General features: G+C 34.4%; 1 long non-coding RNA gene across 5 annotated transcripts in view; it reads right to left on the bottom strand.

Moving 5' to 3' along the window:
- Positions 1 to 23,538, bottom strand: part of LOC149795836 (uncharacterized) — a 735,181-nt gene that overhangs the window by 456,252 nt on the left and 255,391 nt on the right. For 2 of the 5 annotated variants that reach the window (XR_016422428.1, XR_016422429.1), the window contains one exon: positions 8,132 to 8,257. This is a non-coding gene — a long non-coding RNA (uncharacterized LOC149795836). Of the gene's footprint in view, positions 1 to 8,131; positions 8,258 to 16,539; positions 16,596 to 21,188; positions 21,467 to 23,538 lie in introns of those variants that run through there. The other 3 variants (XR_016422431.1, XR_016422433.1, XR_016422427.1) reach the window with 3 other exon arrangements.

Genomic DNA, 23,538 nt, shown 5'->3' with positions numbered 1-23,538 from the left:
ACATTGGCCGAATCCTTATTCAAGTGATACAAACTAAATGTAAAAGTGTATATTCATTAGGAAGTGTATTATCAATTGCAAATAAATGAAGATTTATCTTATTATGTTCTTTACATGTGTACAAAATTATACCTGGATTGGGCAATAATTACTTGGACTCCATTTGGAAAAGAAAAATCGATATGTTCTAAATACCTAATGTTCATATCATAATGCTCTTTTAATGGATGATTATGCTTTTCAGCTGACATTACCATATTGCCAAGTGAACTAATAGTATGGCCTTCGGTGTGGCCCACTAATCATATTTGTAAATGAATCATGCATACAATAGAGAAATAGCTCTTAAAATATCTTATGCTTTGAACAATGTGTGCACACAAATAAACAAGAAGCAAATCTTTGAACTTGTATGTCACACATGCAAGCGAATTGGTGGTTTTCATATGTAACTTGTGTACTCTTATGGCTTTTGTCTGTATTACCTTTAGCCATTTCTATTCACACACCAGAACACAACCGCTTTTGTCTGATTCAGGTGCTAATGCAAAACTTATTTCAGCTGTAACTGAAGTATACAGAATTTTTCCTGATGCTGAGGCCTACTGTGTAGACAGTATAGCTGTAAGTCATCAAATCAAATGGAAGACAACAGTGTGCAGTTGAAGAAAATGATATATACCCAGTACCATTTAGAGTTATCTTAAAGAAAAGTCACAAAGCACACTGATACAAGTGGTTTTAGAAAATGCATTTGTTCCACCTACATTTTAACTTAACCCAGAAGTTCAGTCTCTTGCCTAAAATTCAATCAGATGTATGCATTTATTCCATAAAACAGAAAGATATAACGAACCAAATCATTTTCATTATTGAGTTAGGTAGTAGGCTATGTTAAAGAGTGCAATCACTTTATTGAATTTTTTTTCCATTACATTATTATTTATTATAAAATGACATTTCTTAGTGGAGTGCTAGCAACTGTAGCTTGAGGAATATTTTGTACATGCTGGCGTAAGTGTCATGAATATACTGTGCTACATTTTGCTTTATTAGGTATAAAACTCTCATAAGACATGCTTGATTAAATCCTGAATTTGTCTGTTACATTTACAAGTCCACTGGTAGAATTTAAAATCTGACAGTTTGGGAACATTTTTTGCAGTAACTGCAAATCACTTTGCCTTCATAGTCAATGAATTCAAGCCACTGATAATTGTCAAACCATTGTGGCTGAAAATGTGATTGTCTCTTAGTTGTGTCCTATTTGATATTTTTGCTGCCACAGAGTCTGGATCATGTCTCTGAAGAAATAGTTCATCTAGACTCTGTTGCAGTCTTACATTTTATATGTTCAATATAATGAATTTTCTTTCTTTGAATCATTCTTATGTCATAACTTGCAAAAATAGTTTAGTTAACAATATTTATTCTAATAGAAAATATCACCTCACTCGACAAATCATCCTACTAAAGTGATCATGGCATACACTTTATCTTTGAAATTCAAATATTGCCCGCTCATTAATTAATATAACTAATATTGCACACTTAAGGTGATCATATGTATCATCAGTTTTAAAAAATAAAGACATAATACTATAATTTAATCACTGCATACAGGAAACAGACACTTGTGTCTGTAAAGTGCCTTTCATTGGATTACTTTGGTTTATTAAAACCAAACAGCGATCCACTCAGGATTTTCTAAGGTAGATGCAGAGAATATATTATGGTCATTCAGAACACTATCAATACATCAGACCAGATTGTTTTTATTATTAGGCAAAATAACTTAGTAAGTCAGATGGCAAACATGAGGATGGTGGTAGGTTATATGGAATTTCCATTGAATCATATGATCCCGGAAGATTTGATAGAATGTCACTGGCTGTGGTAATCATCAAGTGCAGTTGCACGGCACCATACGACTTATTAAGATGCCATAAGCTAGAAAGATGAAGAAAAAGAAAAACGATGACCCAAAGACAAATCCTGCAAACTGTGTGCAAAAACTATTCCACAGATTATAGATGAAAACTTTACTATATTTAGCTTCAAGATATTAATAAATTCGGATTATTTCCTCCAGTCTGCTACAGTATTTCATGCCCACTGCACTCATAAATAGATCACAGTCCTTGCAGTATTTTGTGTGGGCCACAATATCTTAATTGATGCAGCTGATGCTCCATTCTTCAGTTCAGTGTTGATTCAAACATAGCAATGTCATTTTGGGATGTGTGCATAAATAAAGAATGCCTGTCCCTTCATTACCACACTTGCTGAATTTATCGTGTCTCTCTGACAACTGTACCATGTGAGAAAGAATTTTATAAGCAAACTGGACATAAGTATTGCTAGATATATACTCAGACCTGAGACTTCATAAAAGACTGCTTACTTGTGAGGCATTATCAGTGCTAGGGTTTGAGGTAATAACTTGCTATATGTTTGGTAAGGCAAAATAAAGGGATTTATGACTTAAATTAAATTGAAACTGTGAAAAAACAAAAGGTTTAAATGCAATAAACTTTTGTTTTTCCTCATTTGTTATATTACAGTGCCATGAAAGGTCATTTCTTTTATCTTTTTAATCTCTTACCAATTTTAAGTCATCATCACTAACCAAGTCTCAAATCAATTCTTGGCATATTTAGGTAAAATGGTGTCTACTGTTCCATTACATCATTGATTTTTTAGCTTGCCTGTATGGAGCTTAACACCATTTTTCAGCACATCATAGGCTTTACATAGCAGCCAGCATATTTATTGGAGGAAATCAACACACATAACGTTACTGGTAAGCTTTCTCATATACACACATTGGTTGGACCAGAGAGAGTTGATTAGTTTGAGTGATCTGTGTGCCTAGACCATTCTATAACCTAGGGCCCCATGATTGAATACAGCTTAAAGAAATTAACCCTAATTCAAAATCCTTGTTGCATTTAAATCATAACACCCACCATGCAAAGTGACTCATGTCTCAAGATTTTCCAATTTGTATATATTTTGCAACTTTTAATTCTGAGCTGATGCATGTGTATGTGGAAATTCAGTTACTGAATACTTAGCTACTTATGTAAGGAGCTCTCACATTGGTAAAAGCATGCAATTGGATTTTGTTTGCAAGAGGGCAATTAATTGTTCAAAATACTGTTTTAGCTAACTACATATGCCAAGGGTTGATGTATAAAAAAGAGGATCAAGAAATCCTAGCTGGTGAAGATAATTGTATCCAAACTTGGTAGAAAGCTAGAAGGCCTTTTAATTTTGTACAGCAGTTTCATTAAGGAACCAGCTATAATACCATTAGAAGTCTATGAGCAAAAACCACATTTACAAAACCATATGCATAGTTCCATTTACGGCCAACTAGACATCAAATAGGTCATCTAGTGAAAGCACAATGTCAAAATGACCATACATCTAGGAGAAGTAGCAAGGAAAGGGTTTTCCAGATGCCCATTAAAACAGCCATATTGAAAGTTAGATTGAGACTATTTTCATTTACGTCCAACTAGACGTAAGAAGTCTTTCATTGATATGATGATTCATTCAGGAGAAGTAGTGATAACAAGATTTTCAGGATGACCACATTGGTGGCCTTATAAGATGTCTGTACAGCACCATAATTCTCATTCAGGACCTGCTAGACATCAACATAAGTCAACATCATCAACGCTGACACAATTATCCATTCAGAAGTAGCGACAAAATGTTTCTTAATATGGCTACTGTGGCAAACACATTGTATGTGTGAGTGGCACCATCTTGTTTTTTCTTCCAGATATTTTCACACAAATATCATATTTAAAGATAACATGAATTCATACAAGATCTTGTTGGTTTATTTCATAACAGATTTTTCCCCCATATTAACATAATCTTTTGAGAACATTTATACATTATAGTTCTAGAAATTTGTTCATGCTGCCAGAAACTATTAAAATCACAGCAGAAAGTGTTATCTTTATTCAGCACTGAAAAATATTTATGAACTCTTAAAGTTTTTTCCCCTATATTAATTTAATTTAATGAAGATTTTCAGACTATAACATTTCAATTGGATTTATTTTTTCAAACATGGCGTAAAAAGTATGTTATAGTAACCAATTTTTACATTGCCTTCACCATCGCAGAAATCTCTATTATCAATTTCCTATTAAAAAAACACCAAGAAAATAAATGGACAGTTAATATTCACTTCAGGATCATAGACCTGAGGCAAATATGTCATTGTTAAATCAAACATTTTTATTGTTTCCTTTGACCTATATATATATATATATATATATATATATATATATATATATACTTGCTGTTACTCTAAACAAAGGCTGGTGACCCTGTTGATAACATAAGGATTTCAAAACAAGTGTGAGGAAATGAGAAACATGGCCAAAGAAAATGCATAGTAAGGTTCTACTTTGTATTCATTATGTACTTCTAACCAGCAGGGACAGGGGTAAACAAACCTCGTAAAATGTCGATCTGAGCCTTGTATCCACCAGACGGGTTGGGGTGAACTGACCTTTTGGGGGTTTTAAGGATCAGTCTTTAAAATTAAGGCCTTAAAAATGTTGAGATCTTATATTAAAAATGACAATTTGAGCCTTGCACATTCATGTCCACAGGTGCCCAAATAAAAAGGGGGGTGCAAGAGGCAAGCTTGTTGATGTGTTATAAAATAACTGACTTATCATTGGTGTGCTGACAGGTGATGTGTAATCACTGTTGTAATATTAATAATGAGTGAGTCTGCACTATCGAATTCCATACAGCTAAACTAGCGCAACAACTAGAGGCAATTAAGAAATATATCCATGTTCGTGATTCTGTCAAATGGCAGATACAACAGCATCAGGAAGCTCAAGTGGCATTTACAGAAGGTAAAGAGCAGTTATACTTGTTATCTTTTTAGGGATGTGTTTGGATTTTGCCCTCAAGCTGGAGCAGTCAATGGATATATAATAAATCGCCATGGTCGGAATTTATCCCCAAGCTGGGGTAATCGATGGGTAAAGTCTTATCCGAAGTCGGGTTTTATTCAAGCTTCAGGTGCAAGTTTTTGTGCATGTCCATGCCCTTGCATAAAACACAGTTACACAATTTTTTATATAGATATTTTTCAGCTGTAGACAGGAATAATAAGTATTTGCGAGTGTTTGAATAGAATGGGTTCATTATGAATCGAGTGGCACTACATTTCAAAAGCAAAATTGGATTGAAATGCAAGAACTGTAGTGCGGAATTAGTGTCGGTTCTGGATTGTAGAATGGAATTGTGTGTGTGTGTGATTTGATTTTTAACATAATTTGAATAATTTTTCAGTTATATTGCTATGATGTCTGCATTGTGGCAGTTTATAGTGATGTGTAGCACTGGGGCATCATGCTGCAGACATGTAGTATGATGCTGCACCCAGTCACATTATCCTGACACCAGGCCGATCAGTCCTAACACTAACCTCTTAATGCTGAGCATCTAGCGAGGCAGCTGTTAATACCATTTTTGTAAGTCTCTGGTATGACTTGGCCAGGGTTTGAACCCATGACCTCCCGCTTCTGAGGCGGACGCTCTAACCACTAGGACACCGGAGCGGTCAGAATGGAATTGTAACTATTACAATGGAAGCAATTTGTATTATGCTTGTTGGGGCATTCCTCACTGATGGCTGTCAGTGACATCATCATGGGAATGTGTAACAGCCACATTTTGTAAGAACAAGGTGTAGTTGGTGAACAATACAGACACTTTTCTGCCATTTCCACTGGCATCATATCATATGATCTTCCCTCATTTCCCTTCATTTCCATGTATTTGGCCATGAAAGCAATGAAGACCTAGAGAGATTTGGTAAAATTTGCAATTGAACTTGCTATCATAATAGTCTGTGGGAGGGGTCCTCTTCCAGGCTGTCAGTGTCATCGTCGTGGAGAGGTGTAACAGAGCTAACAGTTACATGTTGAAATAACATTGCCATAAGATTGTGGCAACGTCATATAACGTTGTGGCAATGTGATTTGGTGAACTTGCTGGAATGCTGTATAATGTTATTAAACAAAAAACTTCCTACAACATACCCACAACATATAAAACCTATATGCAAGTCTGATGAAAGCTGCTTGTGTTTCTGAAACACATATTCCATACTGGTGGTAAGAATGTCCAAATCTACATTACCAAAATGAAAACATTACCACCCATCTAGGAGTTGCAAATGTATGAAATCCTCTTGTTTTGTAACTTTACTAACAGGCTTTACAGCAGGGCCTTCCATTAGATTTAAATGTGGCAGGTAAGTTGACAAAGTAGGGTGGGGGGTTGGGGGGACCTAGCCTAATGGGGATAATTCATCTTTTTTAAAGTAGCATGGTGTAAGGTAAAAGTAGATGGGCTGATAAGGAATCCACTTAATTTATAGACTAATGGTTCAGACATTTGTTTTTAAGAGAAAAATGAAAGAAGGAAACAATACAACATATATTTTAATATCACTTTAATTTTTATTTTCTAGACTTAATTAAGATTATGAATCAGAATCAGTCTCCAACTCCACTGTAAAGTTTATCTATTACTTCTTCTGCTCAGGCACCTGCAAATTAAAACAAAAATGTAATGCTTAAATAAAGTCATATCATCTCAGCACTACTTACATATGCAGAAGTCATGTTAATCAGCATTATAAAAATCTATGAAATTTTCTTCACTGCATTTGTGCTTCCCTTAATATCGTTAAGCCAAGATACAAGATAACTTTGCTCTTACTTTCATGGTGCAATCAATTTGTGCAAAGATGAATTTATTTCGTCCAAATATTTCATGTGAATAAAAATTCTAAATGGAGGCACTTGTCCGATCAAAGCTCTGATAGTCCTTGGCAATAGGATAAGCTGATTTTGTTATAAGTTTAGAAATGCATCCGCTTTGCAAATGCTATGCTTTAAAAGACGAAATTGAATCCAATATTGATGAAATAAGAGTCATTCGGATTACCTTTTCTTTTTATCATTCTGTGTTGGTTGGGTGCATATTTGAGGGTCTCTGATATGGCCTCTTCCATTCCATTTGTCTTTGCTTTGCCATTATTTTTCAAGCAGGTTTCTGCAAGAGTAATACAATGGAAAATAAAAAAAACCAATGGAATGATGAACAGTCGACACATCAATGAAAACAATTCATTGTTTATTTGCACAAATAAGTCATGAACAGTATGTTTTATGACCTGTAATTTAATTATTTAACATCTCACAATGTTCTGAAAAAAATAGTATCTAAGCTACAAGAGCTTGTGCTTTCATGACATGATCTTCCATTTTCCAAACAAATTTTAATGTTGACTAATGTATATGACCTTAGCATTGAACACTAACATTCAAAATGTCTACAAGATGACAAGACTTTTATCAACTGAAGTGACAACAAACCAATGAGTTTTACATGCACTGAACATATGCATTTTTAAATGCTACAAAATGTGTTTTTAGTGTACTGCTACAAATTACCCAACATTTTGTCAAACATAAAACAGTTCTACTACCTTAGATGAGAATTAAATTCATGAATACAGTGTATAATTGACTTACTCGTATTTAGAGAGCTGTAAATGAAATAAGAGATTATATAATAGTCAACCAAATGTAGTATTTGTTTCATTATTCTATAATGTACATTTGTTTCCATCCTCAATACTTACTACTTGCAGAGGAACCGGCAGGGAGAAATCTTTATATTCTCCACTCCGGAGTGGATGGGGATGGTGATGGTGTTGTCCTTCCGGATGCAGCTAAATGTATAAAAATAATCACCAGTCCTTAATTGCAGTAAAAAAGAAACAAAGAAATCAGACTGGATTTTTTGGCATGTAAACAAAATGCATACTGGTTGCAATGACCACTGTATATAAGGCAGTGATACAATATATCACAAAATGCATTCTTTTTTAACAAAACATCTAATCTCATATATACAGCATCATGAGTAAGTAAGTACTCTTAAACACCTCTTATTAAACAGACAGAAAAATGATGAAATTTATACATACTTTTGATAAGGAATTTCCAATTGTGGCATGGTATAAAAGAAATTGATAAAAAGAGACCAAATAAACTAAATAGAAAATATCAGCAGGATAAGAGGAAATCTTGGAGTCTGCAAAATACTCTCCATTTCAGGAGGTTCTGGATGAGATGGCTTAACAGAAAGGTTTCCACTTGAGACTTTCATCTCTTTTTCAGTTCTTCATTTTCATCTGAAATATCAATGAGAACTTGTAAATACTGTATGAGTCCTTGAATACACTAACTCCTTGTGACATACAGGGTTTGCAGAACAATCGCTAGCAATATTCACCACTTTTAAATCCAGGTGGTGAATTTTCACCATGAAATGCATCCAAATGCAGTGAATAATCCTGGATTAAAAACAAAGTAGTGTACAGAAATGTGCAATAAATTCGTCAAGTTCCAGACAAAACAATGATATGATTTATCTCTGATTCATAATGACTTTTCTTGTGCTATACATTTTACCAATGCAAATTACATTGAATTTTGTAAACTAAATGGTACAATTAAGATATGTATGTCAAAAGATTACTAATCTTCAGCTTTCTAATTAATGCTAAACACAAGTATCAAGTCATGTATTTAGTCTCTCACCACCAATAAATGCATTCTTAAGTAATCATCCTAGAGTGCACCAAAAGTCATGTGAATTTGATCCAATTCCAACATTACTGCTGCTTGAGTGCTTAGATCCAGTATTGCCTTCACTAACTGATGTTATTAATACCTCTCTCTCATCAGCATAATTCCCATCATTTTTCAAAACTCCCATCGTAAAACCTCTGCTGAAGAAACTAACACTACACCATAACGATTTAAAGAACTACTGCCCGGTTTCTAGTCTCCAATTCATATAAAAAATCTAAGAAAAGGTTGTTCGATCCCAGCTTGTATCTTGTCTGAATTCAAATAGTCTTTTTAGCAATGTACAATCTGCATATTGCCCTTGCCACAGGAAACTTAATGTGTTTCTCAAACAGATTACACTCCAACCCAGTTGATCTATGTTGTGGTGTTCCACAGGGGTCTGTTCTTGGACCTGTTCTCTACATTCTATACACTCAGCTGCTCTCAAGTGTCATAGATCATCATCCAGTGTCTCACCAATTGTACGCTGATGACACCCAAATATACAAATCTAGCCACCCAACTGAAGTTGATGCTACCATCCAAGGTGTGGAGATGTGCATTTCTGATGTGAAATCACGGATAACTTGTAGCAAGCTGCAGATGAATAATGACAAAACTGAGTCCATTCTGATCACAACACAAAGACTTTCTCATTCACATCCTTTACCTCACACAATAAATATCAGCAACACCAACATTAAATTCATACAATCAGTACAAAACCTAGGTGTTACTCTGGACAGTACTCTCACATTGCACCAACATGTCATGAACATATGCAAGGCTGCATATCTTGAGCTGAGACGCATCAGCTCCATTCGCAGATATCTTTCAGTTGATGCCACTAAAACACTTGTGTGTTCATTACTACTTTCAAGACTGAACTACGGTAAGTCAATTCTGTCTGGTTCATCTTAATATCTACTGCAGAGACTTCAAAAAGTTCAAAACATAGCTGCTTGGATCATACTTACAGTACCACAATCAGAGCACACCTCCCCGCTGCTCTGTACCCAACACTGGCTATCCATTCGATCCAGAATCAAACACAAAATTTGTTCTCTATGCTACATTTCACTGACAGACTCTAGTCCAACATACCTCTCTGACCTCGCCTATGTGTACACACCAGCAAGATACTTACGCTCCTCTTCCGACAATCATATACTCATTATTCTCACTATGAAAACAAAGTCATATGGACAGCATTCTTTTGCATACCAGGGCCCAGCAACGTGGAATGAATTGCCCACTGAATTTAGACACAAAGACGCAGTGATCTCATTCAAGAGTGCTCTCAAAACTACTTATTCCGACTGCAAAAACAAACTTAAAGACTTAATAATGTTAACTACCTTAAATATTCTCAGCATGTTTTTTATGTTTTCTAATTTCATGGTGTTTGTTTTTGTAATCATATCATTGTGTATGTTTTTATGTTGTCTAATGTTGCAAAGCGCTTAGAGCTTCTAAAGATTAGGCGCTATATAAAGTCCTCATTATTATTATCATTATATTTAGCTTGGATGAATATTTTTAAAATCAGTGGCCATAACTAAAACAATGGGGCTTTGTTTTCTGATCATAAAAGTATGTTGGACACCATCCATGATGTACAATGCTGTCAGACATTTATATGTACCTAAGGTTTCCATCTCAAATATTAAAGCAAAATCCATACCGAATTTGACAGATTGACGAAAATAAAGTAAAGCAATGCCTACCATTTGAAAAGAGGCAATTGTCACTAGAATATTCTATTCAAAATGATATTAATTCTGGACACAGGGGATACCATCCCCATGTTTTCCTGACTCGTGATATGTCGGCCTATTCTGTGCACAGCTTTGAAAAAATGTAATGTTTATCCATCAAGCTATAGAAATGAAATACATTTACTGTTGACTGTTTCTGTCAGCAGTTAAGTTGAGTAATTAGGTCAGGTTTATAGCTAGTTTTACAAAATTCAATGTAGAATGCCAATAAATGACAAGATATATTTTTTGCAAACTAAAGTGATCTTGTAGAAAGATTAGTAAAGTTTAACATTTTATACAAAATAATCTATTATGTGGAAGAGAAACACCAATGAAATAGGATGCAATGTGTTTACGTCTTGTTGATGGGGGAAAATTACTAAAGAATTTAGAAACAGACTATACGCTGGGGAATTTTTTGAGAATTTATGTTCTAGCGACAAGTTAACATATTGGTTAGATGATGATTTTGTATGTGCGGGACAACTTCTTGCAAAATTGGAAACTTGGATTAAAATGCAGTATTGTTTTAAGGTATACATTACTATATTTTATATAATGTATTGTATGATTCTAAAAGATGCATAGTTAATCGGAATTTCTTGGTTACAGATTCAAGAAGGTCACGGAGTGGGTCTACATGTTGACTAATATATTACTATTTGAGCCCCTAGGTGATATTTCAATTCTAAATTAAAACCAATAATACTTAATGTGTAACCAAAAATGTGACAACCTGGTGGAGAGGCAAAAATGGATATAAAAAAGCTTCCATATAGCCTCAGCAAATTTAAACTGAATAAATAGGGAAAAAATAATTAAACTAAACAACAAGACAAATTAAGATATGATTTTTTACAAGAAACACATAATAAGTTGACTAAAGAACTAATAACTTTATGTGAGGAAAAATTAAATGGGGTTATGATTGTGAATGATTATAAGGAGATGTAAGGGGAGGGGTAGCTACTTTTATCAAGAATAAAATGGGAGTAACTTGGAAGCAAAAAAACAAGGGAAACTTTTTTGCAGGAAGATTGATACATATTGTGATAGAGGACACTCATTTTATAAATGTATAAATACCTGCTAATAAAAACAAAAAGCAACAATTCATTGAAAACCTGTTTAAATATGTAGAAACAATTTCAATGACCCCCCACCCCAATCTGTGTTGATATTGATGGAAATATTGTGGATCTGATGTGCAATCTTATTGCATGCAAATCTTTCCAGAAAGCACCTATGTACTGTTTAGACACCGGTATTTGGTAATAGCCATATCTAGCGCCAAATTCAAACTGGTCATAGGACAGAAGGTTGAGTAGCTACAATGTCATAGCCTCAATGTCTCCACGAAGTAGGGGTAGTAATATCTGTGCTATGGTTGTGCTATTCCACGTCGATTTACAAGTCACCAAACAGGATTTGATCTGGAAATATTTTTCGCAAAATGATCTCCTCTGCCAATGGTAGCTCAATGGCTGGGTGAAATACTGGCAAGTCAGATGTGTATAAAATGTGCAGCAATGTGTGCAGATAAAATTGTCAAAACATTTTGCAGGTTTTAATTAAAGGGCTATATCAGCCTTGAAAGTGCCAGAAATTATCATTATAGATGTGGCTTGAGTCTACATGTTTTCAGTAAACAAAAAATAGAGTATCAAAGCTAGTACCTGGCATCCTTGATAATTTGACTAATGACTATTTTTAATTAACCATTTCCGACTTTACAATATATACTCAATGTGTTTATACCAATATTAAGTTTCTGTATGTCACTGTGTTTAAGTTTTGATTTTCTCTGCTTTATTTCACTCGATACAAACACATACTGACTAATCTTGTCATGTGGTGTATCTCGATGATACTGTAAAAGTGCGTAGCTTAACACAGGTTTTGAACCCTTGCTATGAGCAGCAGCAGAAAACATGGCATGTACCACGAGAAATCAACATTTTTTTTCTTCTTGGCTATATAATCATTTCTTACTAATGTGCAAACTATTATGTTGGTAATTTTTTAAATATAATTATTTTGCAGATTTACTAAATGTACTTTTGCGATACTAAGTCCCATGTTTGTTTAAAGGTTCTAACAAGCTGGGTTTTTTATGCAATATGTCATAAGTATATAAGGTGTTGTGGGCTGCATGTATGAAGACAGCTCAGCAGCTTTCTAACTAATACTGCAATTACTATGAGCTTTTTTAAAAGTTATTTATTTTCTTTAAGGTGTTTTTTACTGTTCTGTATATTGTTTAGGAACATTAAGCAATATTCTGGACTAGTCCGATAACATAAGGCACATCACCCAATATTTTTGTTGGGGGGCTGATGGGTCTTACTGCCTAACGAAGGGTACTGTGTGCAGCGTTTTGATGTAAACTAACAGTGTAATGAAAGTCAAATTTTCAGAAATATCACACACAACTGGTAACCAATAACATTGCATTTCTACAAAGTAAAGTTATAATGTTTTTGTCAGACTTTACTTACCCTGATGTCTTTTCTCTAATAAATTCAAATTCTCACAAAAGAACCGGACCTGTTTTCAAGTTTTGTTGGCCTACATTTCAGTTGACTGGAAAGCGATGACAGTCAGAAATGCCAAAATCAGGTTAAGCTGAAACATTATTCTTTAAGGAAACAAATAAAAATATGTTTTGCCTATTGGAACTGTAAGCAATGTTTCGTTTCATTCAAGAAACATATTCCCCACATGAACCTACTTAAACATACTTTGGCGTACCTCGACTACCATTGCATTGCAACAAATTCAAATGTATGTCAATGGAACATGAAAATGTGTCCATTTGCTAGTGTCATATTTTCACTCCACCAGGATAAAGACAGCACTGTAAGTATATTAATTACACATAAATTAGTGGAAGAGTGTCGATATAGGCTGCCAAGTGTGTGAGATATTCCTGAAACTTGGACTACTCATTTCGATGTCAATTGACATTGGAACACATATACATGGCCGTTATTTGGGTTGTAAGACATAGCACTAAAACAAAAGCAACATGTGCCATGTCTTACATTCTAGAACTATATTTTGGACTTGTACATTTTTGTTTAAGATTTTATTTAAGCACAAAATATTTATTGATGGAATTTAATGTGTTTTTCTCTATTCTAAATTATATAATTAATATTCATTCCTAACTTATTTTACAAGCAAACTACATATAGTTATATTATTTGTTATAAGAACTTGGCTATATTGTCAAGTGAGCGTTATCTTCACATACCAATACATTTATTTTGCATGTACTGATTTTCTGTATTTAAGAATCTAATTCCATGCCTGAGAAATTGTTCTTATGCTGCAATACATGATTCAATTTCTTATACAGTATATATCCAAAAATGTTCTTAGGCATATAGAATACCCAAGTCATTGTGAGTGTTATCCTTGCTGACTTGATCTTTGCAATACAATTTAATCATTACTTAATCCATGATATGATTGAGTTTTTTTTAAACTAGTAATTTTTTAAATTACATTACATTTTTTTGTAATGTAACAAATCCTAATCACACACACACTTAATCTAGCACTTCATGCACATAATTCCAATGTCTTCACAAAAAGCTCAAAATGACAAAGTCGTTGTGAGTGTTATCTTCACTGACAAAATATTCTAACTTCAAGTCAACAATAACTTAATAATCTAGCAATCCAGAAAAGCATAATTTAATAACATTTTTCTTTCATAATTTACTAGTTGTCTAAGTCTGAGGTGGGCAAACTATTTTTCAATGTAGCCACAGGTGTGGTGAATGAGAAGTGAAAAACATTATACCATGCCACAACTGAGCCAAACTTACATGGCCAATTTGCTACTTGTGGCAATCGGTGACATGTTTGCCCACCCTGGGTCTAAGTCAGTGTGACCATTGTCATTACCAGCCTGAAACCCAATTTAATGCCGTTTGTATAAATTCATTTCAAATAAATATTATGATATAGTTGAAGTGTAAAGTCAAGCAAGTATTCTATTTGCAGATATTACATTTTAGATATTACAGTAAAGTCATATTTTCTCTTGTGTAGTAAACTTTATTGCAACTGGTTCCAAAATAGTAAATCTTATTAAATTTTCATTCACCAGAATAGGTATTAATACAATCCTGAATTAACTGTATGGTACTAAAATATACCCTGATCTTGTGTGAGATTGTACTATACAGAACTATACCTCAAGACAACAATAATATATTGAATTTATATTATATCAAGACTGTCATGGTTATGAACTCCAACTTTATTCAGGTTTTTTCATAATAAATGATCATCTTGTGTTATGGCTGAAAAGAAATCAAAGTTCATTTTAACTCCATTCTCTCCACATTTGTCAGTTGTTATGAGGCATACTCATCCTCAGTGTAATAGTACAATGTAATCTTATCTGGATCAATCTTGGTGATGTAATATATGAATGGAGAAAGAATATTATCATCCAGATTAAAATATTTTTTATTCAGACTCTACTGAAAATTTTAGCTGGATATGGGATATGGAGCCTGATGTGCACAAACAAAGCAACGTGTAATCATGACTAGGGCTGTCAAAAATCACGAAAAACCAACCCGGGTACCCGTTGCGAAATTTAACGGGTACCCGGGTACCCGTTAGCACATGAATGACATGTACAACCGTAGACCAACTAATTGTTATCCCCATTTCTTTAATATTTTATATGGCGACAGAGGCTAACCGTGTAATGCACTATTCGGTCTGATGCGTCCGCACCGATGTAGCTGCGAATGATCTGACCGCACGCTATTAATTAATACATTTATTTAGAATGACCTTTGTACACAGATGGTAGGTATAATCCAACTTTTAATGATCACTGTGATCAGCCGCGTTAAATCCTTTAGAACACTCACCTTTTTTTTAAAGTATAAGTCCTTGTTAGAACAGACCACGTTTATTCATCGGCTTTTGACCGCAGATTTGAATTACCCACGCATGCGTGTAAAGCAGCTTTACTACATGAGAAGAGTAATGCGTTAAAACCGTCTTTGTGTGTGTGTGTGTGTGTGTACGAAGATTTCAAGGTGTCTAGGTGATAATTGTTCATAATATAAATTGTGGGATTTCTTCGACACGTGTGTTCGGAAATCAAAGGTATCCATCTGGATTTCATTAAAAGAGCAAACAATGTACCGATCATTTAGCACCCACAATCAATAGTTATCGTCTACAAAGAGGTTTATTACCTGTAGAACAATGCTATGTTTTAACCTTGGTATATAATGCCTGGGGGATAACGGTTTGTCCTGTTGCACAATGCCAATGAATTTTGTTGTTGTTGTTGTTGTGGGGTTTAACGCCATTTTTCAGCACACGATAGGCTATACATGGCGGCCAGTATTAATGGTGGAGGAAGAACCCGGGAAAACCCCGGAAAGAACCACCGACCCTCGAGAAGCTACTGGCAAGCTTTCTCACATACCCACATTGGCTGAATCCGAGACTCGAACCAGCGCAGACAGAGGTGAGATGGCAGTGATCCGTAACGGAGAGCGCTTTAGACCACTCGGCCACTCGGGCCCCCCCCCCCAATGAATTTTATTAATCCAAACAGACTCTCTGATGTATTGTTTATTTATATTAAGCAGGGATCTGGTTTCTAATTAAAGCCATAACTGTCACACCTGTTTGAAGTGGTTGGCGAGTGTGGCGATTTTTTTTTACGGGTACCCGCGTTTACGTTTCAATACCCGGGTTTTTCAATACGGTCGGGTACCCGGGTACCCGAGTACCCATTGACAGCCCTAATCATGACCTTTTTAATTTAACATTTCAAACTCCTGCAGAAGAAAGAGATTTTTTAGATCCATTAAACTGTATTAACAAAAACACTTCTTCAGTATGATTTTCCTTTATTTAGTAGTGACAAAACTCATATTTTAAAGTTGTTGCTTTGTGTTTGGTTTGGCTTTTTATGGTAAAGCAACACAAGTAAGTCATTTAGTGCCAAGGCACTTTAAGTATAGTGCCTTGCCCAAGGACACACCATGGTAGCTAACCCGGGTTGGTCCGATGGTAGAATTTGAACCTACCTTATTTCACAGGTCCAGAAAGCTAACCACTGAGCCCTACAGCTCCCCATCTTATAGCCGAATGCTGGTATACTTTATGATCAAGAAGCATGTTGCATCTGAAAAAAGTGATGGAATTTTTGTTTACATAATATTTTAGTCATACAATATGAATCATTTTCTATAGATTTAAGATGTATCAGATCCAGTTAAGAAAAATCATATATTCTGTTTCCTGGGAATGTACTAAAATTCACTATTATTGTTTGATTTTTTTGGTAGTAAGCTTACTTGGTATTTTTTTCTTTTTAACTTGAATACCTAATTTGTTAACATCCTGTCCTAAATCTTCATGGTTCTGTCTATAAAGTGACAACTGTTGATACATGTAAGGAGGTTTTTGTTTATATCTTTTGATTTCTGTGGTTCTGGAAGTTGTAGTATTTTAATGAATGCAGAGTATGCTGCTCTATAAATGAAATTTAAGGGAAGATAATGTAAAAGTATGTTTCACTGCAAATATAACTTGTTTAAAATAATAATATATCATTTATCATATGACTATTCAATTGTGGTAACTAGTATTCCATCCAATATCTATATATTAAAATATGTCTTTTCATACAGCTGGTAATCATTTAGATATAAGTCCAACTGAGCATAATCAAATTATCAGTGCAGGTGTTTTTATTAGTAGTAGTATTGCAAGTATAAGTGTTAGTATTAAGATTTCATATACAGGTATGATATGTATCATAATGTTTAAATGATGCTCCTTGTTACAACATAAAATATGTTCATTGAAACAAATGGTTCACTGGTAAATTAGCAGTAGAGGTCTTCACTGAATTATGTTGCATAAACTATTTTACAATCAAACATATATGATGCATCTCAATTATGATGATGTGGAGGAGGAGGATTAATAATAGTGCAGTTTAAGTTATCTTAATCACATAAGTTTTAGCAGATGTGTAATTTTTATGTGGCTCATTATCAGTTTGAAACTGGTCTATGATTCCTGGATCTGGACATATCTGGTCCCCTGCTGTTGTGCTGCTATGGTCTTTACAGTTCATTAGGATATCAGTTACACTTGGTTTACATTCAGAACCCCATGGGATGGAATGCCCAGTTTGAAACTGAGAGAATGGTTAATTATCCATACTATAACTCCTGCAGCTATTATTAGGTTTGATATCAAGGTCTTTCTTTAAAAGCTTTTCAACTCATGTTCTCTTCTACCATACAGATAAATAAAGTCAAATGCAAGGCTTTCAGAATTGTTCAGTTTGTTTCATGTGTTGTCAGTTTAATGGGTAGGTAACTAACTGTGCACCATATAGACTGTATATTGCCACTGTACCATATAAATATCAGTGCTTAGTTTGCTCTCAGTGGCTGTGGTTTGATTAGTTATAAGTGTCATCACAAGTGACTAATTATTAACCAATGTAATGAAAATTATATAATTAGAAGGCTGAATTTAAAAACTGTAAAGATCTTAAATGTGTGCTAGAGGGTAAAGTTAGCAGTTATACTCCCAATTATGTTTGTGATGAGCAAAAGCAGCTGCACACATCTGAGCTTTCAGTTTGGTTCTGGTAGGGTCAAAACATGCAGGTACATTTTGATCTTTAAAAATTAACATAATTCCCATGAAATACTTTCCAAACCTAAGTATGCAATTGATTTGATAAAAGTTTGGAGATTACTGTTTAGGTTCTGTTCTTACAATACTAGATATACCTGACTACTCCATAGTGAAATGGCCAACTGTTAAGGTATATAAGCCAGATCAGTAATGTTAGCCATTTGTTTAAGTGTTTTCTCATTAATTTCATTTGTGTCACAGAGTTGCATGCAATATTTCTTTCTAGAATAAATTTATTTTATTTTCTAATTGTATATTTTATGGTCTCACTGGACAGTTTATCTGGTGAATTTTCATCCGACAATGACCGATTACAGAAAAATGAGAATAATTTTACACTGAAGATACTAACAAAAACAAACTAATGATTTTTGTAGAAAGCATACATGTGAGATTTTGACTGCAGTAATCATGTTAATTCCTGATGCAACTAACTATTGGTTTCCATAGTGAACCATCACTGCCACCATCTCCTAAATTTTACATTCATTTTTGACAAGAAATAGCTTTTTTCAATATTTTTCTGTGACAAGCAGAAAAAGAATCACTATGTGCCTTATGCATGAATAAAGTCCACTAGTACTATAGCAAATTAGCATAATTTTCATCACCCCTCAACCATCTAGTTTTTTTTATATTTGCCTCTGTAGCAGACACACATAAAGGTCGGCAGCTCATTTGCAGACCAAGTTACGTATTTGATCTCCAATGCTCATCTAACTGTGACAGGCAGTCACCAACAAGTCAACCTATTTCCATGCCTAGCTCAAAGTAAATCTAAACCATATTATAGATTTAGCTTATGTGTGAATTTAGAAATGCTAGGCTTGTGATAATTAGGTTCATGCCTTCTACCTTAAAAATTAGGTGCATGTCAAAATACGAAACTATCCAGTGAGACCTATGATGTTAATTTTAATCCCTATGGGATTTGTGACATAAAAACCCAAATGAGTTGAGTATTAAAAGGTAACTAACGGGGACAGTATCTGCAGTGAATCAATGGTATGTATGCTAGACTCCTGATAAAAATGTATGTGTTACAATCCTGTTATCAAGTCAACCAGGTTACCTACTGCAATGTAGCCTTGCCTTACTCCAATTCCCTCAGTACTCAGTAAACAACTAGTGTTGCTGTACATAACAAAACCAGTCCATATTGATTTTACCTATTTTACTAAATCCTGACAAAAATAATTCTCTAAATAAAGCATGATTAATATGTGAAGGTCTCGCATGTAATCAAACTCTTCCAAGCTTTTAATGATATGAACCGATTTATCAATGTTTATCAAATTTACATGAAAAACTATTTCTTTTTTGTTATCAAATATGTTCGATGTTTTGACCATATAAACATTTCTGCTACATTAGATCAAAATAATCTTTTTGTCAGAAATATAGCCCTTATAGTATTTGCAAGGTCAACCAATCAGATGCTGAATTTGCATTTAATATGAATGAATATTTTTTTTACAAAATTGCTCTTTTGCTATATCTTGATGAGATAAATCTATTTACCAAGTCTCATAAAATTAATGAGAAATAGTTTTAAGAGCAGTAGCAAGAATGGCTAGTGAGATGTAGAACCACAACATTATATGCATAGAATTTGCTTACAGCCTTAGACATACAAACAAATAATTAAACAAGTTAGATCTAAATTGGATCATAAACACTGTTGTGCAAGTCGTAAGAAACTCTGCCAATCAGATGCAAGGTCACTTCATTAACATACCTTTATCACACTCATAATAAGCATCATTGTGAAGCTTGACTATATAAGCCAAATGGCCAAGTATGATCAAACTTGAATCAGCAGTAGTGGTTATAACCTCGTGTATTTGTATGCATGTTCACTTCTTCAATCTAGATCTCATTTATATAAGCATGTATTCTAAATTTAGTAAAAACTGCACTATATGTATAAATATTGCATGCGGTGGTAACATGCTCAGTCAGGTGAAAGATCACTTTATTATTATTAATGGTTAACACTCATCAAACTTCGAGGACAACTTAATGATTTTAATCTATATTGTGGAAGTATGGCTTTTAGGCTGGTTAAAAAACTCAACTAATCTTATACATGATCACCTCGTGTATATACATGTACTTGGATTTTGCTCATTATTAGATTTATCCAAGAAGTTGATTTAAGCCCAAAACCCAGTTTTATATAAACAGATTGATCACAACTATGAACTCCAAAGTAGCCAATTTCTTACTGTTGAAAGACATAAGGGGATGTGAAATAAATAACACACTCTGGACCATTACATAAACCCACTTAGCCTTTTGACCATTTGAGATAAAATAGCAACAATAATGTTAATTCAGATTGATAAATTATGTTTTCTCACATTACCTCTAGCCCTTTTCAACATGGATGGTATTTTTCTTCCACATATGTCATCTCTTAATTAGTGGCCCTTTCCCATCATGAATGTGGTAGGTGAAACTCTCAAAAATTAGGCTTTTTAATTTGTATCTGTAGAAGAAAAAAATTCTTGGTCTGCATATATCAATGTCACCTTTTCTGTATTAGATTAAAATACCATATGCATGTGTGTGTGTGTGTGTGTGTGTGTGTGTGTGTGTGTGTTCATTTTAGAATTTAAGCATACTTGTCTCCATGTGTTTATTTTACAATTGATGATGATAACACATAACTGGTTCAATTGATACAATGTTATTTCTTACTTCTTACAACTGCTCATTATATCTGAATTTACATTCAATGTTTGTTTTAATTACCATATTTGGGATAATGGGCAAATTATTTATTTTGTAGTTTATCATTTTATCATTTACCATTAATTTATCATTCAAATATGTAAAATATAGTACCATTAAACTGACTTCATATTCTATATGATATCCCAGCAATACATGTTAAGCAGATAAGTGCAAATAAAAATGTTTAGAATGTAAAAGTTACTCCAAGCTCAAAGAAGATCTGCAAAAGATAATCTCCAACATATTACCAAACAAAAAGCGAAGTTAACGCAGTTACCTTTTTTTATGATGTCTCAAACACCAACGGTACTGTACAGCTACGTCTTCTGAGTTTTACCGTCATCTTGTCTTTCAAACCAGAATTAATTTCTTGAGCTCTAACAAAATGAAGAAAATTTTAAATACTATAATTTAAGCAGCTTCTTTACATGACATAAGATAAATTATGGCACAGTGTTAAGTCTTTCAGCACGACGCAACTTCACATTTGGACGGCGTGCTGTGTGGACATCCCTGACACAGCAACTGACATGAATTCTCTATTAGCAGACAATAATTCGGAATAAATCCTCCGCAAATCTAACATTCTCAATTTTTCATAGCTCTACTTTTTCATTGTTGCATTTGTTTGATTGTACAATTGCTACTGAAGTTCAATGAATCAAGTTCATCTGCTGTCTGAAATCCCGGTTCAGTTGGTATTTTCTTCCGCGCATGATGCCGTGTAAATAAAAGTTACGGTCGACATTCAAAGTGGTTTAGGTTAATTTATTATTTTCCTTTATTAAGATCATTTGCAGAAAGTGTTTCGCTAGGATGAGATAATTTAAAAAAATATAACAAAAAGAAAACTTTTTTTCCAACGCTAATACTGGATATATTTCAATTTGTGATTGATACTATAAATAAATATTTAGAAAACATTTTAGACCGTGGCTTCGGCGCGCCACTCGTTTTTGTGGATTTTTTAAAATGGTGTTGGTGTTCTTTTGTTTTTTTGTGAGTGTGTGCCACACTAAGAAACATACCAGGTATTAGGCCTAACGTAGGAAAAGAAATTATCTTCTATTTGTTACTATTCTTACTGTAAAATGACGCAAAAGTGATCGAATTGCTATTAAGATTTTGTTTTATATAACACTTACCGCTCGTTTTCCTCGAGATAAAGCAGCCACTTCAAAATGATTCTAAAATCTGTGACAGATGAAGAATGTGGTTTAAATAATTCGCAATCGCCTGCCTTAAAATACTGTAGGAATTTGCTAATGTATTTCATGGCCCTCGTTTGAATAGATACCAACGATCATGTATATCGACCAAAATTTGTATATTCCTGCCCACGATCATGTATTTTGTATTAAACCGTATATTACACGAGCGCTCTGTGGCGAACACGGGGTGGGGGGGGGCTTTATTATACCCGCTATATCAGTTGAGAAATATATTGAACAGATCAAGCCCCAATACTCTCGCTCTGAAAAAACATTAAAATAATTATATACAGAATATCGGTATGTCTCCTTCTTGCCGAAAATGTCAGCACCATATATATTTTGCAAGTAATGTAATGGGTATAATAACACACACACACACACACACACACACACACACACACACATACACACACCAGAGGCGTAGCTATGATATTTTGCGCCCGGGGACGAACTATAAAATTGGCGCCCCAGCCCCCTCCCCGTTTAATCACATTTTTAAATATTACCCTTGTTTACTTATTATAATGTAACGTTGTAAGCCTCATTTTGGCGCCCCTGTACCTTGGCGCCCCGGGACATATGTACCCCCTGCCCCGCCCCCTCCAGCTACGCCTCCGACACACACACACACACACACACACACACACACACACACACACACACACACACAGTTTTTTTTTTTTTTTTTTTGGGGGGGGCACTGGAAATATGCCCCCATTTCCAAAAAATTAAAAAGTATTTTATCGTTGTGCTTCCCCCTCAGATGTGTTGTATGTTTTATTTAAAACCAAATTTTATATAAAAAATTTAGTTTGTAGATATTTTGATGGGGTATTTATGAGTAGTTAAGGGGGATACATTACGTACAATGGACATTAGCATTACAGACCCCCCTGGGTCAGATTACGTACAATGGAAATTTAACATGGCGAAAAATCGTGGGTCAGATTACGTACAATGGGAATTAACATGGCGATAAATCGTGGGTCACTTTACGTACAAGGGGAATTTAACATGGGAATAAATCGTGGGTCACTTTACGTACAAGGGGAATTTAACATGGGGAATAGAGTTTGGGCTTGTTTAGGGACAAGGGGATTTTGTTTTGTAAAAAAAAAAAAATTTAAAAAAAGGGGTAGGCAATTGAAAGGCTATCTCCTTTCGAGAAATATGGCTGGCCCTGAAAAGGGCCTTTGGGTTTTCTTCTTCTGCTTCTAATTTCTTCTTTTTCTCAACCAACTTCTTATTTTCTCTCCTACACTCTTTTTCTTCTTTTTTTTCTCCTCCTCCTCTTCTTCTTTCTTCTCTTCCTCCTCCTCTTCTTTCTTCCTCTTCTCATTTTCTTCTTCTTTTTCAATTTTTTCGTTCCATTTGCGTATTCTTATCTTTTCCTCTTCATCCTCCTTCTCCTCC

This window comes from Sinohyriopsis cumingii, chromosome 7, assembly GCF_028554795.1.
Source record: "Sinohyriopsis cumingii isolate HCF-2022 chromosome 7, ASM2855479v2, whole genome shotgun sequence".
NCBI classification, from domain to species: Eukaryota; Metazoa; Mollusca; class Bivalvia; order Unionida; family Unionidae; genus Sinohyriopsis; species Sinohyriopsis cumingii.
Note: the sequence above shows the minus strand (reverse complement) of the source record. Positions and strands in the feature narration are given on the sequence as shown.